Consider the following 15,057-nt stretch of genomic DNA (forward strand, 5'->3'; position numbering starts at 1 on the left):
CAGGGAATCTGACCTTATCTGGTTGTGTGAGAAGTTGTCCATCACCTAACTTCACACATATGTAGAAGGTGGGATCAGATAGTATGCAATTATTATTTACGAAAGGTGGCAATGGAGATGTTGACCAGTGAGAATGCTTCATGTAGGATCTCTTTTAGGAGGATAAGAAGAGTTTAGATTTATATCCTGCTTTTCTCAACCATGAGGAGTCTCAAAGTGGCTTACAAGCTCCTTCCCTTCCTCTTCCCCCAACAGACACCTTGTGAGGTCGGTGGGTCTAAGAGAGTTCTGAGGGAACTGTGACTAGCCCAAAGACACCCAACAGGCTTCATGTGGAGGAGTGGGTAATCAAACCCGGTCCCCCAGATTAGAGTCTACTGCTTTTAACCACTGCACCACACTGTCTCTATTGGCAGTGTCTATTGGCAATGAAATTATATTGGAAAGACTATTGACAGTAAAACTCATGCAGAATCATTGTTTCTTTTTCTTGCAAGTGAGAGCAAAAAGAAAAAGTTTTAGTAACCTCAACTTGATTAACAGTTGAAAAAATATCTAGGAATTAAGTAATACTTCTTTGCAGATTAGGCCCACAGCCCACAATTTAGCCATTCCTGGTTATTTGGTTCTCCACACGGCTTTGAATGACCTCTTTGTGAAGCTATTTGTATTCACATGGTTGTACCAAGGGAAGAAGGGACAAGAGAAGAGTTTGGATTTATACCCCACTTTTCTCAACTGTAAGGAATCTCAAAGCAACTTGCAAACTCCTTCCCTTCCTCTCCCCACAGTAGACACCTTGTGAGGCAGGTGGGGTTGAAAGGGTTCTGAGAGAATTGTGACTGGCCCAAGGTCACCCAGCAGGCTTCATGTGTGGGAGTGGGGAAACATACCTGGTTCACCCCACAAGAGTCCACAACTCTTATCCACTACAACATGTGAAATTATGCCCAAGTAGAATTCTTGAATTATTGGATAATATTTACTACTTATATTCCCTGGGATCTCAAAATCTCCCTAGATTTGAGGGCTCCTTTTCTGTGGGAACTGTGCCCCAAATTAAATGTGGACTTAATCACAGTCCAGAGAGGTTAAATGGCATTCCTATTCAATACTAGGCATCACCCCCAAGCAAGTACACTTTCAGTTCATCATGGAGTCATTGATGTCATCATATTAGCAGGATGCAATTCACGTAAATATTGAAGCCATTCAGAATAATTACAGAGACAGAAGAAAGGTGTAGAATCCACACTGCATTGGAATTAGTTCACTTCAGTCTGTTTTCAGTAGTTTCCAGTGGGTCCCCCAATTTTTAGTTAACTTTGCTCTGAATAACAAAGATCTTCAATATTTCATTTCTGTGGTCCAGGCAGACAATATATTGAGCATAAATGATGTAGAAAGGTGGGTGTGAGACATGGAAAGGGAAACAAGAAATGGATATACTCATTGTTAACAAATGAGAATTCTTACATACTTCCCTTTTGTTATGTAGACTTCTCTGTCTTTTGTTAACCAAAGTAAATCTTTGCTTTTCAGTACTTTTGGGTAATATTTAGTCTAAACCACTAGTTTGTATTTCTTTTATTACTTCATGTATTATTAACCATCTGCAGCCTTGGTATCTCACTGTTAAAAATTTAAGAGCCCATTAGAAATTGCCCAAATACTGATGAAAAACCAATGTAGTGAAACTTTAGCACAGAAGAATGATTTCAGTTTTAAACATGCTTATTTTGCTTAATTTAAATATAAGTAGAACCATTTCACGTTGAATAAAAGTAGAATTTTAAGCTAGGTAGTTTGATTTCATCCCCATGAAAGGAATCAAACCAACAAAGCTGCTGTAAAATGGTGTGCAGATAACACGTGTCCTCCCCTTCATCTCCCTTTCAATGACAAACATTTGCCTGACATGGCCTTACTTTCCATGCAGGGAAAGCATAGCTGAACTCTAAAACTACTCCCAAAGACAGGGATGCACTCTTTGATGTCCTGGTTTTATAGCAAGCAAGAAAAAGGAATAAACAAAGCAACATCTGGGCTATGATTTCAGCAGTGTTTGTAATTTGAATTTTACGGCTTTAGATAGCAGATACCAATACCGCTGTCAGAGACAAACAGCAACAGGGTTAGTGGCCACTGTGCATTTCAACGCATCCTCTCTAATCTTTCCCACACTGCTCCCATTCCCTAGCTGCTAATTTCACGCAGGCACTTAAACATGATGGATAATTGTGTTCTGCTTATCAATGTTTAATTTAAGGGCTGTTCTGTCTGACCTGGATGCCCTCTGCAAAGAGCGATGCCTCATTATTGATTTCACGGTCACACCTGTGACATTACCTGCTTTGTAGAAAGAAGACTTTGACATTCCTGTGAGGCCATGGCAGCCGGACCTAATTGTCAGAAGAATAATCGAGCTAACAAAATCATTACAGCTGATCTGTGTGTTACCACTGTTTTATCTGTCTCCTAATTAGGTGCTGGGGAGGTAGCAGATCATAGTAAGCAAGCTACGTGAGATTTGATGCTTGAATGTACTTTGCTGGGCAGCATGACGAGGGGGAAAATCATGGTCACTTTGACAAGTTCATTTTGGCATTTTAATTCTGATCTGCATTCTCAACTCTTGCGGTGTTGTTTGTGAGATGGATGTACAGGGACTCCTTGTGCCTGCCGGTAGTTTGTTTCCGGAAATATTATGTTGCTCTTGTGCCCAAAAGAATTTTCCAATAGGAACTAATTTCAGGGGAAAGTGATGACCTGTGCGATTTATTTGTATCAATGGATATTTTACTAAGATCACAATCAAACTGGTTTTTATGCAGGTCGATTTGAACCCCTCTGTCCTGTTTGCATTTTCCTTTAAAAAGGAGTTCAGTTTGAAATAAACAGGACTTTGGAATGCCTTCTGTTTGACAAACTACATCTGCCAAAATAGTGGTGCAAAGTGGCATCAAGTTGCGGCTGACTTATGGTGCCCCCATAAGGGTTTTCAAAGCAAGAGATGAACAGAGGTGGTTTGATGTTCCTACTTCTGTGTAGCAACCCTGGTCTCCTTGGTGGTCTTGGCGGTGATGATTTTCAGAGCTTGTCTTGGCATTTAAGTTGTCTGCATAGAGCTGTCCATGGTCCTGGAAATCTTGTTTTCTGCTTCTGTTTCCCTTTTGCCTCTTGCATTCTCTATTTGGTGTTGTCAGATAGTTTCTGTAGCTCCACCTTGATCCAAGGACTGTGACTTAAAAATGGTGGGCACAGTGACCCTCCTCAGAATAGTATGATGAACATCCTCCTCGCTGGACTCCTATTCTGGGAACTAGGAAAGATGTAATCCTGTAGGAAGACATCTCTTCAGGGGCTGATTCCTTGAGATCCCAAGTGAAGTCTTGGTTCCTCCATCAAGGACGTATCATGGATTTCCTCACCTGGTTATCTGTCTATGGCTGCTGTGAACCTAGCCATTTTCATCCTGATTCCAGGATTCAGTCTTCCACCTGGCTTCTTATAAGTACACACTGGATTCTGTCCTCCGTGGGGGCAAAAAAGTACATCCAGAAGTAACTCAAGAGAGGATCTCAGCTAAGCTGCACAGCTTGGTTATATCTGGGCCAGCAAAAGATCAAGAGTGAATGAAATTTCTCTGCAGCTCATACAGGAGTAGCAATCCTATTAATGTGTCAGATCTGCAAGAGGCAGCCATTAATTCAACTTCCCTTGTTAACCCAACTCCTCAATCCTGTGTTTGTTCTTATTTATTTATCATTTAGATATTTATACCACACCTTTCTCCCCCAGTGGGGATCTAAAATGTCTTACAGTATTAGGGTGTTGTGGGTTTTCCAGGTTGTATGGCCATGTTCCAGTAGCATTTTCTCCTGACGTCTTATAGCATTATTTCTCCTTTCTCCCTTTCATTCTCACAACAATGCTGTGAAGTTAACTAGGCTGAGAGCATTGCAGTACTTGTCATTATATCTCCTTAACCTTTTACCTGCAGATGTCCTGGGCCCTGCAGTGTCCTTGGTTGGTTACTAACTCATATCCTGGTAGACCTTGACAGTTCCCAGTTTTATATAGTGACTGGAGTTGTTATTCCTTAAAGGACTATTCCAGACTGGGGAATTTCCCCCCCCCATTTTATTTATTTATTTATTTATTATATTTATATACCACCCTCCCCAAAGGCTCAGGACGGTGATTGTTTTTATAAAACAATCAAAGTTCTTCAGATGATTTCATTTATTCATATTGATTTATTTACTTCATTTATACTCCCCCCTCCATTGTAACATCACCATAATGCTCCCTTTTATTCTCCTTACATCTTGGGTCCCTTTAACATCAATGGGACCCACCATCCCCCCCCCTCCTTGGGAGGGTTTAAATAAGGGTTTTATCACTAGATGCCGCTTTGTCGTATTGACCACTGCATTTTAATGGTTTTTTAAAGTTTTTTATAGTTAATGAGGCCTGTGTTGTTTATTATATTCTGTATTTGTTGTTTGCTCCATCTGTTCTGCTTGTATTTTGTTGTGAAGTTATGCTGTGCACTGCCCAGAGCCCTCCGGGGGTAGGGCGGTATATAAAACTCAATAATGAATGAATGAACGAACGAACGAACGAACGAATGAACGAATAATGCTATGAGGCAGGTTAGGCTAAGAGTATGTCTGGACCAAGGCTATCTAGTGAGTTTCCATGGTAGTGTGGGGATTTGAACCTGGGACTTCTAGACCCTAATATGACACTCTAATGACTATACCACACTGGTTCTCATTAGATAATAATGCTACAGTTTATATAGCATGTTTGAATTTTCAAACTAGTTCCTGTAATAATTTATACAATAACAGTCCAAAGTCTGGAGGATCAGGTTTATGATGAAGATGATGTCCTCAGACAGAAAGGAATTAATACTGTCCCTCAAAAGCATCTTCCAATCTTTAAATGCTGCCCCATGCATATCTAATTTTTTGGATGGTAGTAGGGCAGTACTCCAGATCTAAGCACAAGTCAGTGCTGATGAAAGCTACCATTTTGCTTCTGTGTAAATAGCAAAGAGGAGTTTTCAGTGGGCAGAGGGACGGGAGGTGGTAAGCTTAGTGAGACTGGAATGGGTTTGTGGTGCTGGAAGGTGTATCCCTGTTTCTCTCTTACTCTTGCTAGGCTTCACTGTTTCTATGGTGATTAGAGTGAACAGGTGGAAAGATGGTGGTGGGTTCTCACGCAGAGGGATATTAAGAAAGAACCATAAACTGAAGCAAGACATGCCTTCTCTTACTGAGGTTTTCCAACACCAACAATGAGCACCACTGCCATGTGAAAGAGTTTGCCTGCAGAAACGTATCCTCCCCTAAACTTCAGATTGATACATGGATAGATTCATCTCCAAAAGAATTGGCACATGAGTATCCCATTTACCATAGCAGCACCCAAATATTACACACATACCGACAATAGAGGCAAGTGAGAAACACATGATTAAACTTAAGCTTCAGATAACGGGATATCTGATCAATTTGAAAAGTATATCAGATCCAATAGTGATGGCCATTAGGGAGCATGTAAAAACAGGAATCGTGCAAGTTTGAATGCTATGTTTTCACATTTGAGGTTTCCCATTTCTCTAGCAAACATTGAACCAAATTTTTGTTTTGGTTGAAAATCAAATATTACATCCTGCCACATCAGCAGAACTTCTAGGAGCAAGGCCATGAACACATCTACCCGAGAGGGTTTGCCTGGGTTGGGTAAGTGGGCGAGGAGCTGATGTTCCTACCTTCCCACTATTCCCACTAATAGCCTCCTGCCTGTGCTATCTGGAAGATGTGAACATAAGACTTCTGTTTCTGTATGTGGAATCTTCTTGGATCATGTTTCTTCTAAATAAGAATAAAACTTAGGCATTCAGAGGAATGGAAAGATATTCACAAGCCAAGGGACAGCACAATAACTTTTTGATAAGAATAAGACTTGAAATTGTACTCTGTGTGAGATTTGAGAATGTGGCAGAATACCCTACCTTAGGCTGAGCTTGTTGGAACTGCAAAACTAAGCAGGGTTGGCTGTGGTTAGTACTTGGCTGGGAAGATGCCAAAGAAGTCCCTGGTCACTATACAGAAAAAGGCAGTGGCAAATCATCATTTCTTGCTTTAAACACTCTGTGGATGGTGTGACCATGAGTTGTTTGATGGCATATTTGTTGCAGATGTTTGTTGTTTGATAGCAAATTCATTTATAAGGGGCAGAAATAAATACACTCAAATGGTGATGAGAATTATTCAGGATCAAATAGAAAATCCTAGAAACAGATAAAGAAGCAGGAATTAATATAAATATTGTTCTTTCTTTCTTTCTTTCTTTCTTTCTTTCTTTCTTTCTTTCTTTCTTTCTTTCTTTCTTTCTTTCTTTCTTTCTTTCTTTCTTTCTTTCTTTCTTTCTTTCTTTCTTTCTTTCTTTCTTTCTGCTGAATTTGGATTAAAATTTGCCTGCCTGTATGTTAGTGTATAAAACTGTTTAATCATAAAAAGAATGTTCATAGTCCAACCAAAGTTACTTTAGTTCTATTGATTTCAACTGGAAATAAATTATCCTTTCATGGACTAGATTGTGCCCAGTGCTTTAAAATGTTGCCTGCCTGAATCTTTGGAGAACTACTGCCAATCAGAGTAGACAATACTTGGCATGGTGGTCCAAAGGGGTGTCAGCATAAGGCAGCTTTTTGTGTTTCACATGCTAGTGCACCTGAAATATACAGCTGTCCCACATGCGTTATCATTGTAAAAATATTTTTTCAGAGTCCTTACCAACTGATGCTCTTCATGTTGAGCCAAATGACATTTTCGTTCTCCTATTTTTCTCCATTAAAAAGAATATGTACCTCATGCCCTTCTAGAACTGCCAAGTGTTCCCCCTTTGGCTACAGTACCATGTCACTGATGATACTTTGAACATTAGAATTTACAAACTGAATGAATGAATTAAACCTTTAATGGCATATCAAGGGTTTACAAACTGAGAGCCTGTGAAGAATCATGGGAGGGGAGACAAATCTTCTTTTTTAGGATTCTTTAATTTATCAGGCTCTTGAGCATCCTGAACCCCACTTTAACTGACACTCAAAGCCAAATGGAAAATGGTAGTGGTGGGAAGGTAAAAGTCCCTACCCCCCACCCCTGAGATGTTTTGGCTGTGGGGAAACAGACACAGATCTGGGAACCCACATGTGGCTCTTTTAAAAAATTATGTCTAGTTCGGCCCTTAGAGATTTTTTAAATATTGGCCCTTTCCACACAAATCCCCTCAAATGATTCTAAAACATTTTCAGTTTCCCCCTTTACAATGATTAACTTCTGCACTCACCCCCTGCAGATGACTGCTGGCCACCATTTTGTGATTTTTGCCTTTTATTTTGAAGAAGGAGAAGAAGGAGAAGAAGAAGAGTTAGATTTATATCCCCCCCTTTCTCTCCTGTAAGGAGACTCAAAGGGGCTGACAATCTCCTTTCCCTTCCCCCCTCACAACAAGCAACCTGTGAGGTAGGTGGGGCTGAGAGAGTTCTGAAGAACTGTGACTAGCCGAAGGTCACCCAGCTGGCATGTGTTGGGAGTGCTCAAGATAATCAAGTTCACCAGATAAGCTTCCACAGATCAAGTGGCAGAGTGGGGAATCAAACCTGGTTCTCCAGATTAGAATGCTCTTAACCACTACACCACTCCAAACATGAGTTTGTCATGTGGAATCGCTGCTTTAATGCTTCACAGTAGGGTGATGCAGTGCGCCTTCTGCCCTCCCTCCTTTGAAAATTAGCTGCCCCAAACTGAACAAATTACTCAAATGCTCCAAAAATAGGCAAGGGGCTTGGAGTGAGCTCCGAAATGATGCCAGTGAGGAAGTTCAGAGGCAGAGAGGCCTGGGAAAGGGACTGCAGAGGCAAATGAAACCATTTTTAAAAGCTTTCAGATACAGAATTGTTTTAAAAGTGGATTTGTTTTAAATGTTTTGAGGCTGCACATAAAACAATGTTGAACTCCATGGAGGAAATGTTATATTTCTTGCCTCAAAACGTTTCAACGCATGCTTATATTCTGTACCTTCTGGAGCATATTTAGGATTCATCAAGCTGTAATATCAAGTATTTTGGTTAACTTAAAGCACATGCAGAATAATGCGCTCTCAATCCACTTTCAATGCACTCTGCAGCTGGATTGTACTGTGCGGAATAGCAAAATCCACTTGCAAACAATTGTGAAAGTGAATTGAAAGTGCATTATTCTGCACGTGTGGAAACATCTGCATATTTAGGGATCCCATTGATCCCATGTATGCCCCTTGCTTGTGGGTGGCCTGTTGCACAGCTTTCAAAGCCCAACAGTTTACTGTAAGAGTGATTTGCAACATAATGTAAGCATCAAAAACGAGCAGTAATATTGCATAATACAAGACCTTTTCAGACTTTAGGATCACACATACTCTGTGACCTTGCATGAGGGGAGTGCATGCGACCTGGGATCCTTCTGATATGTATAGCTGCCATGTTATGTGAACAGTGACAATGGGTATATTTGCCATGCACATACAGCCTTGGTATGCACAAAATTACCCCTGGATTTTTAAGGGTTCATGTTCACACATACTGTAACTGTAAGCAAATAGTAAATATGGGACTTGGCCCTTTTGACAGTGTGGTGATTGCACATATTCGTTCACCTACTGAGTCCATGTATAAGTTGAGTTTTGGAAGTGGGTGGGATGCAGCATACTTCAAAAGCAAAACACACACCTCTCTACATTTAGACAGACAGTGACGTATAGTGGTTAGAGTGTTGATTTGGTGACTCAGGCTCAAATTCTCATTCTGCCTTTGAAACTTGCTGGATGACTTTGGGCCAGTCACAAACACTCAGCCTAATCTATCCATATGGTTGTTGTGAAGATAAAATGGAGGTGAGGAGAACAATGTAAGCCACTTTGTGTCCTGTTGGGTACAAAAGGTACAGTATAAATGAAGTAAATAAATTCTTTGATTAGGAAACAGGAGTTTTCAGCTGATAATTTACATTCTTAAGAAATATAGAGGACCAGCTGTGTTTTGCATGATATACTCTGTTGAATAAAGGCAGCAATTGACTGAAGAAAACATGTTTGGGTCTTAAAGATTCTGTCTGTGTATGTATAAGGAGATGTACATAGTCACCTTCCAATATTAATGCCATCATAGGTTGATTCCCCACTGGAAATTTAACATAGTTTAAACCAAGTTTTAAAATAAACTGCACCTTTTCATCGGGGTTTCAACCTCCCCACTGCTGATTTATTCTGCGAAACATGTAGGTCTACATCAGGTTCCGGAAATGCAGCACTCCCCACAACAAATTGATCTCCGTTTTTTGCCTCTCCCAATTGGCTGCCGTGCCGTGTTTGGGAGGGTTCCTTCTTTCCCGCAAAAAACATGATCACGTCATGACACAATCACGTCATAACGTTAGACATGTAAGCATGTCCACCCCTGCCTTTTGATTGGCAAATTGGTGGATGGCAAATCATTTAAGAGTCTGCTTGATCTCATGTTTACCGAGCTCGCACATTTTCCCATCTCCTTCTAGCGCTTGTGCTTTCTTCTGACCTGAAAGGCGAAAACGAAACCAATAAACGTTGCGCATGCATCGCTAAGTCCCGGCGACCACTGATTGGTCAATGGGATCTGTGTCACTCTTTAGGGTGGGAAATTGGTGAAGATTAGTACCCCGTCCCTCCCCTCGAGACTAGAAAGAACCATGGCAAAACAGAAAGTTGATCTTCTAAGCAGGTACAGAGAAAACGCGGAATAAGGGGGGAGACGAGTGACAGAACTGGGAAGAAACCCCCTTTGTTGCTCAAGCAGTGAGGAGGCATGCCTGAAACCTCATTTTTTTGCGTGAGTACCACGCGATTAATTGTCCGTGGGGAATCAACCATAATGCCTTTTTAAAAAAAACTTTAATTATTATGGAATTATTCAGTCTGGGCACTTCTGAAGGGCACTTGCTTCTGGGCTTAGATGTAGGCAACTTTTCATGCAACTATCCACATATTCTGAAAGCTTCCGTTTGTACTATTTCCAGGATCTACTCGCATGGTTTACAAGGACACCTGCAAGACTATTATGAACTCAACAGTGCAGTTCTTTGTGAGCTCAATAGTCTCAGGAATATACTGGGAGTTGCCAATAGTCACGGGAAAAATTGTCCTTTCCATTTAACAGAGGTGTAATGGGATGTTATTTACTACTTGAGGTTACTTAACTCCATATCTGAAAAGCTTCACCTTTATTAACCTCTATTAAAGGGATAGGGCATGTTTTTCCCTCATGCCTGCTGGCAACACTGAATATATTTGCTTTGCCACACACAAGTTTTATGATTTTAGGGGTATCTTTCATGTAGATTAGTTTTTGGAGTGCAGAAAGACACAGTCCTACAGTTAGACCCTGCAGCTCAATCTCTGTGCCTATTTTAAGGAAGGATGCAAAAAAGGAAAAAAAAAGAAAGAACTTTTGATGAAAAGCCTTGACATGATAATTCTTGAACATTATACTTCAGTCGTGTAGTTTTGGAATTGTATGAATCGAAGGCTTTGTTATGTACGGGTCTGCTGTAGATAGCTTTAAATTACAGGGTAAGACCGTGAAAGATCATCAAACCAGGTTCTTTCCTAAGCTGACAACCTTGTGATGTTTGCGAGGTGCGCAAACACCCACTAGGGATTAATCTGTGACAATCAAAATCATTTTTACGTGTGACCTATTCTAAATCTGAACCCTGGTCTCAAGAGAGGAGGGGTTAGTTTATTAACCCAATTCACGATTGTATTGCCAGACCAGGAGAGACTGTATTCTCAAATTAACCGATAACTGTCCGTACTGGGGAAAAAAATATGGTTTTTTTTTTCATAAAGTGTCGCACAGTTTAGGACAGAAGCCAAAGGTCCCTGTATCGAGAGAAAGAAGAGCAGGAAACTGAAGCACTGATAAGTGGCTTGGGTGTCTTCCCCTCCTACCACCTGCACCCACCCTCATTTTCTAATGTATCTTTTGCAGTAATTAATTACATCTCTTGCGGATTCCTTTCATTCATACTGTTGCTGGCAATCAGGTAGATAAAGTGAATTTTTTTTTGTTGGTTGGTGCCCTGTGGTATTAAAAGTGAAGGGTTTTCACACTGTCAGGGTAATGAATTCTGCAAGGGTTTGAAGCGCTTGAGCGTGGGGAACTCTCTCTGTGTCATGTGTCTGGGAGTGACAACCCCCAGTGGTTAATTACTGCCATGGATGAGAGCTGAGCTGGTAGCGAAATGAGATAAGTTCATTATGAGCTAAATTTGGAGTTAATTGGATTCACATTTTCACCCATTAGTATACAAAGAGACCCCCAGAAAAGCTCTTTTTAGTGAGAAGAAAGTTGCGCATAAGTTGAAGCATAGAGCAACCCTTCTGCCCTCTTGCTTTTCTGACTTTATGCGTTCGGAGTGGGGTTTTGTGTGTGTTTGTGTGTAATATATCTTCTTAATTCCTGATTTTCTTTCAAAGAGTTTTCATAAGATCTTTGCTCCAATCTTGGGCTGTGCAAATCCCTTTGGAGTTTATGCAATTGAAGCAGCTTGACTTTGTGCACAGGACTGAAACTCACGGAACAACCTGGGTAGGTCAGATCAGTGGGCAGTCTAGCCCTGTGTCCTGTTTTGTGACAGTTTCCCAGCTATTAGCAATAAGATACAATTTAGGAAAGGTAAAACATTAATGCTGTGCTGTATTATTTTTTTCAGGAAATGTATTTGTTTTCATTAAGGCCCCTTCTGCGCAAGCAGAATAATGCACTTTTAATCTACTTTCAATGCACTTTGCAGCTGGATTTTACTGTGTGGAATAGCAAAATCCACTTGCAAACAATTGTGAAAGTGGATTGAAAGTGCATTATTCTGCATGTGCGGAAAGGACCTATGAGTCACAATACCTCGGTCTTTTAAGAGCCCTTTTCTTGTTGCAGTGATTTTTTTTTGCATAACTCTTTTTACACAGAAAGTTGAAAGTGTTTATCTGAGTGCAAATTCCTGTATTTTTATTTTTCTAGAAATATGTTATTAAGGCTTGTGTTATTTCAACAGTGAGAAAGGGTGTTTATGCTCCATAAATTTCAGTGGAAGAGTTGAACATATACTGAAATATCTCTCAATGAAATCAATGAGACTTAAATGAAATTAACTTTGGCTGGGTCATAACTTTTAATTTCCCAGTGTCTTCTGAATGGAGGTTTTAAAAATCTGTGAACGTGATTCCAGATGCTTAAAAACTTAACTTTAAAAAAAGCACAACTCTGAGAAGTATTGGAAAGGCCTCTGATTTGCAGAGGCAAATGGAAGCATTTCTTTCTGCTGTATTTCAGAGAAAAAGACCAGGAAAGATAAGCAGTCTTCCTGATGGGTTTGAATCAGCTATTTATTCTGAGGACACAGCAAACAAACAAATGACACAGCTCGCTTGCTTACCACAGCTTAGGCGAGCCATAAACCCAGCACAATTGTTACGATTTTGATGCTCCAGCCTCTCATAATGGGAGAATACTGTGCCTACAGCTCCCCTGACACACAGAATTCCCATTTTGTATGAATAGGGCAATACGTTTATTTTCCATCTTCGGCACGGGCAAATGTGTATCCTCAGAAGTCTTGGTTTCTTATTGCACTCCTTGAAGCTGATAACCACATGCATCAAGTGAATTGTGTATCACCAGAATTGTAATGACTGAGAGGGGCTATGAAATTTAGTTGGCTGCATCTCCATGGTTTGATTTGAGACAGTCAATTTTTTGTCTGTTCTTTTGAATCCTCTTCAGTACATAGTTTGCATGCTCTGCAACCTGAGCCTATGTTTACTTAGAAGTAAGCCCATTGATTTCAGTTTTACTGTAAAGTAGGCATTGTTAGAAGAGCAGCATGAGCTTACAGTAAAGTTTTCTTTGAATTGTTTGCCATGGTTTCAACCCTTTTCACTGTTGTTCATGTGAGGTCGTCACAAGCAGATGATGCTTTGGGGCTGGAGTTAAACGTCATTATAAAGTCATTGTTCCTGTTGTATATACATAAATTTAAAGTCCTGCCTCGAAATCTGGAATGGAACATTGAGAGCTCTGCTAGACATTTGAGTATTGGTAGCAACACTGTTAATTGCTTATTTTTAGCTATGCATATATCATATGATCATACATTCTGAATGAATGCACTATTGTGGTCAAGCATAGTCAGTAAATGCATTGCATATCTTCTGTAATTTCATTTGTCCATTTAAAAAAATTGAATCAGCACTGACAATAACATTTGCTTCCTTTAACTCCTAAGATGTAGGACAAGAAACTAGTTTCTGTATCTCTTTTACCATGTTTATATATTTCTGTCCTTCACCAGTAGAAATCCGGCAGTGGGCTAAAGAATTTCAAAATCAATATATGAACTGCCTATGCTCATTGATACTGATAAGACCAAATACTTAATTCCATCTTTGAAAAACCCTTTGGTAGAGGCTTAGAATATATAATACATTGTGGACAATGTTTCCTTTTTGATCCTTTCAGCTAGGGCTAATTTTAAGACTTGTTTCTCTATGCATTAACTCAGCAAACCTATTATATGAACAAAACAAATGAAGGGATTTCTGAAATTTTAGCAGCAAAATCTGTGACAAGTGCAGTCCTGAACAATGTTACAGTCTTCTAATTTCATTATCTTGAGTGCACTGAGAAGAGTGTAGCTGTATGAAACTGTGTGAGTTGTATGAAACTGATGGGGAGTTTGTGTGGAGAAACATTCTCTAAGGAGTTAGTGATACATTTCTCAAAGAATAGATGAATCTTTGTGGGCTAAATAATGGGTAACTCAACTGAACATTTCTCCTTTTCTCATTGTTTCCCATTCTGCAGCCATTGTAATATCAGCTGTTCATTATTCTTCTGTTTACTGAACATCTCCATTAGAAGATTGTTGCATGTACCTCAAATACACATTAGTATCAACATTTACAGTTCTGTCTTAAAAACTGCATGCTAGTCCACCATCAAAGCTGCCGAAACTTTGGCATACATAGTCCATATCCTGTGTTTCTCAACAATGCCAAAAAAGACCTAGGTTGAAGGAGCATAGCAGAGGGATTGAAGTCATTCACTGATCATGGAGCAGCTTGCTGATGATGTTAGGAAAGGATGCAAGTAGCTAATCAATGCATGGCAATGCTGGCATGTCTCCTCCAATATCATCCTGCCCCGACCCACCCACAGAACACAATTAAGGAAGGAACAAAAGCAACAGAGTGCCCATTACCATAAGGTGGACTGCCCTACAAGACCCCTCTGCTCGTTGGAGGGGAACCTCTTGGTGATCCCTGGCCCGAGAGATATCTGGCTGGCTTCGACAAGAGCCAGGCCTTTTATGACCCTGGCCCTGGCCTGGTGGAACAAGTTACCTGGTGATGTTAGGGACCTGCAGGAATTATGTCACCAGGCCTTTTCCAACTAGCCAGCCAGGTTGATTGAATTTAGCAGAACATCTTTCGGTCTCTGGGGAAAGGGAGGAAGGCATATAAGGTGGAAAAGGCGGGAAAGATTAATCTATGCTATCGTTTTTTAATTATCAGCTTAGCGTTGTTGCAAAGCAGTTTAATTGGTTTTAATTATTTATATTGGAATTTATATTTTAAAGTTTATTGAATGTTCTAAGTCGTCTTGTAGCCTGCCCTGAGCCCTCTGGGGGGAGGGCGGGATATAAATCCAATAAAATAAATAAATAAATAAATAAATAAATAAATAAATAAATAAATAAATAAATAAATAAATAAATAAATAAATAATGAATATGTCCTACAGGAGACTTGTAACTACCACATTCCTGGGAACTCTGCAGAAAAGGGGTTAAGATCCCCTCCTGCCAAAACCTTCCCACCAACTTTAGATGAACCAACACCTAGGAAAGGAAGTATTACAAGTCCAGCAAGACCACCAGACAGCTTCACAGGTCACTTGGCAAATGA

General features: G+C 40.1%; 1 protein-coding gene across 2 annotated transcripts in view; it reads left to right on the plus strand.

Moving 5' to 3' along the window:
* PAX5 (paired box 5) overlaps positions 1-15,057 on the plus strand; it is a 279,887-nt gene that overhangs the window by 185,567 nt on the left and 79,263 nt on the right. The window lies entirely within an intron of this gene.

The sequence above is a fragment of the Sphaerodactylus townsendi genome, linkage group LG07, assembly GCF_021028975.2.
Source record: "Sphaerodactylus townsendi isolate TG3544 linkage group LG07, MPM_Stown_v2.3, whole genome shotgun sequence".
NCBI lineage: Eukaryota > Metazoa > Chordata > Lepidosauria > Squamata > Sphaerodactylidae > Sphaerodactylus > Sphaerodactylus townsendi.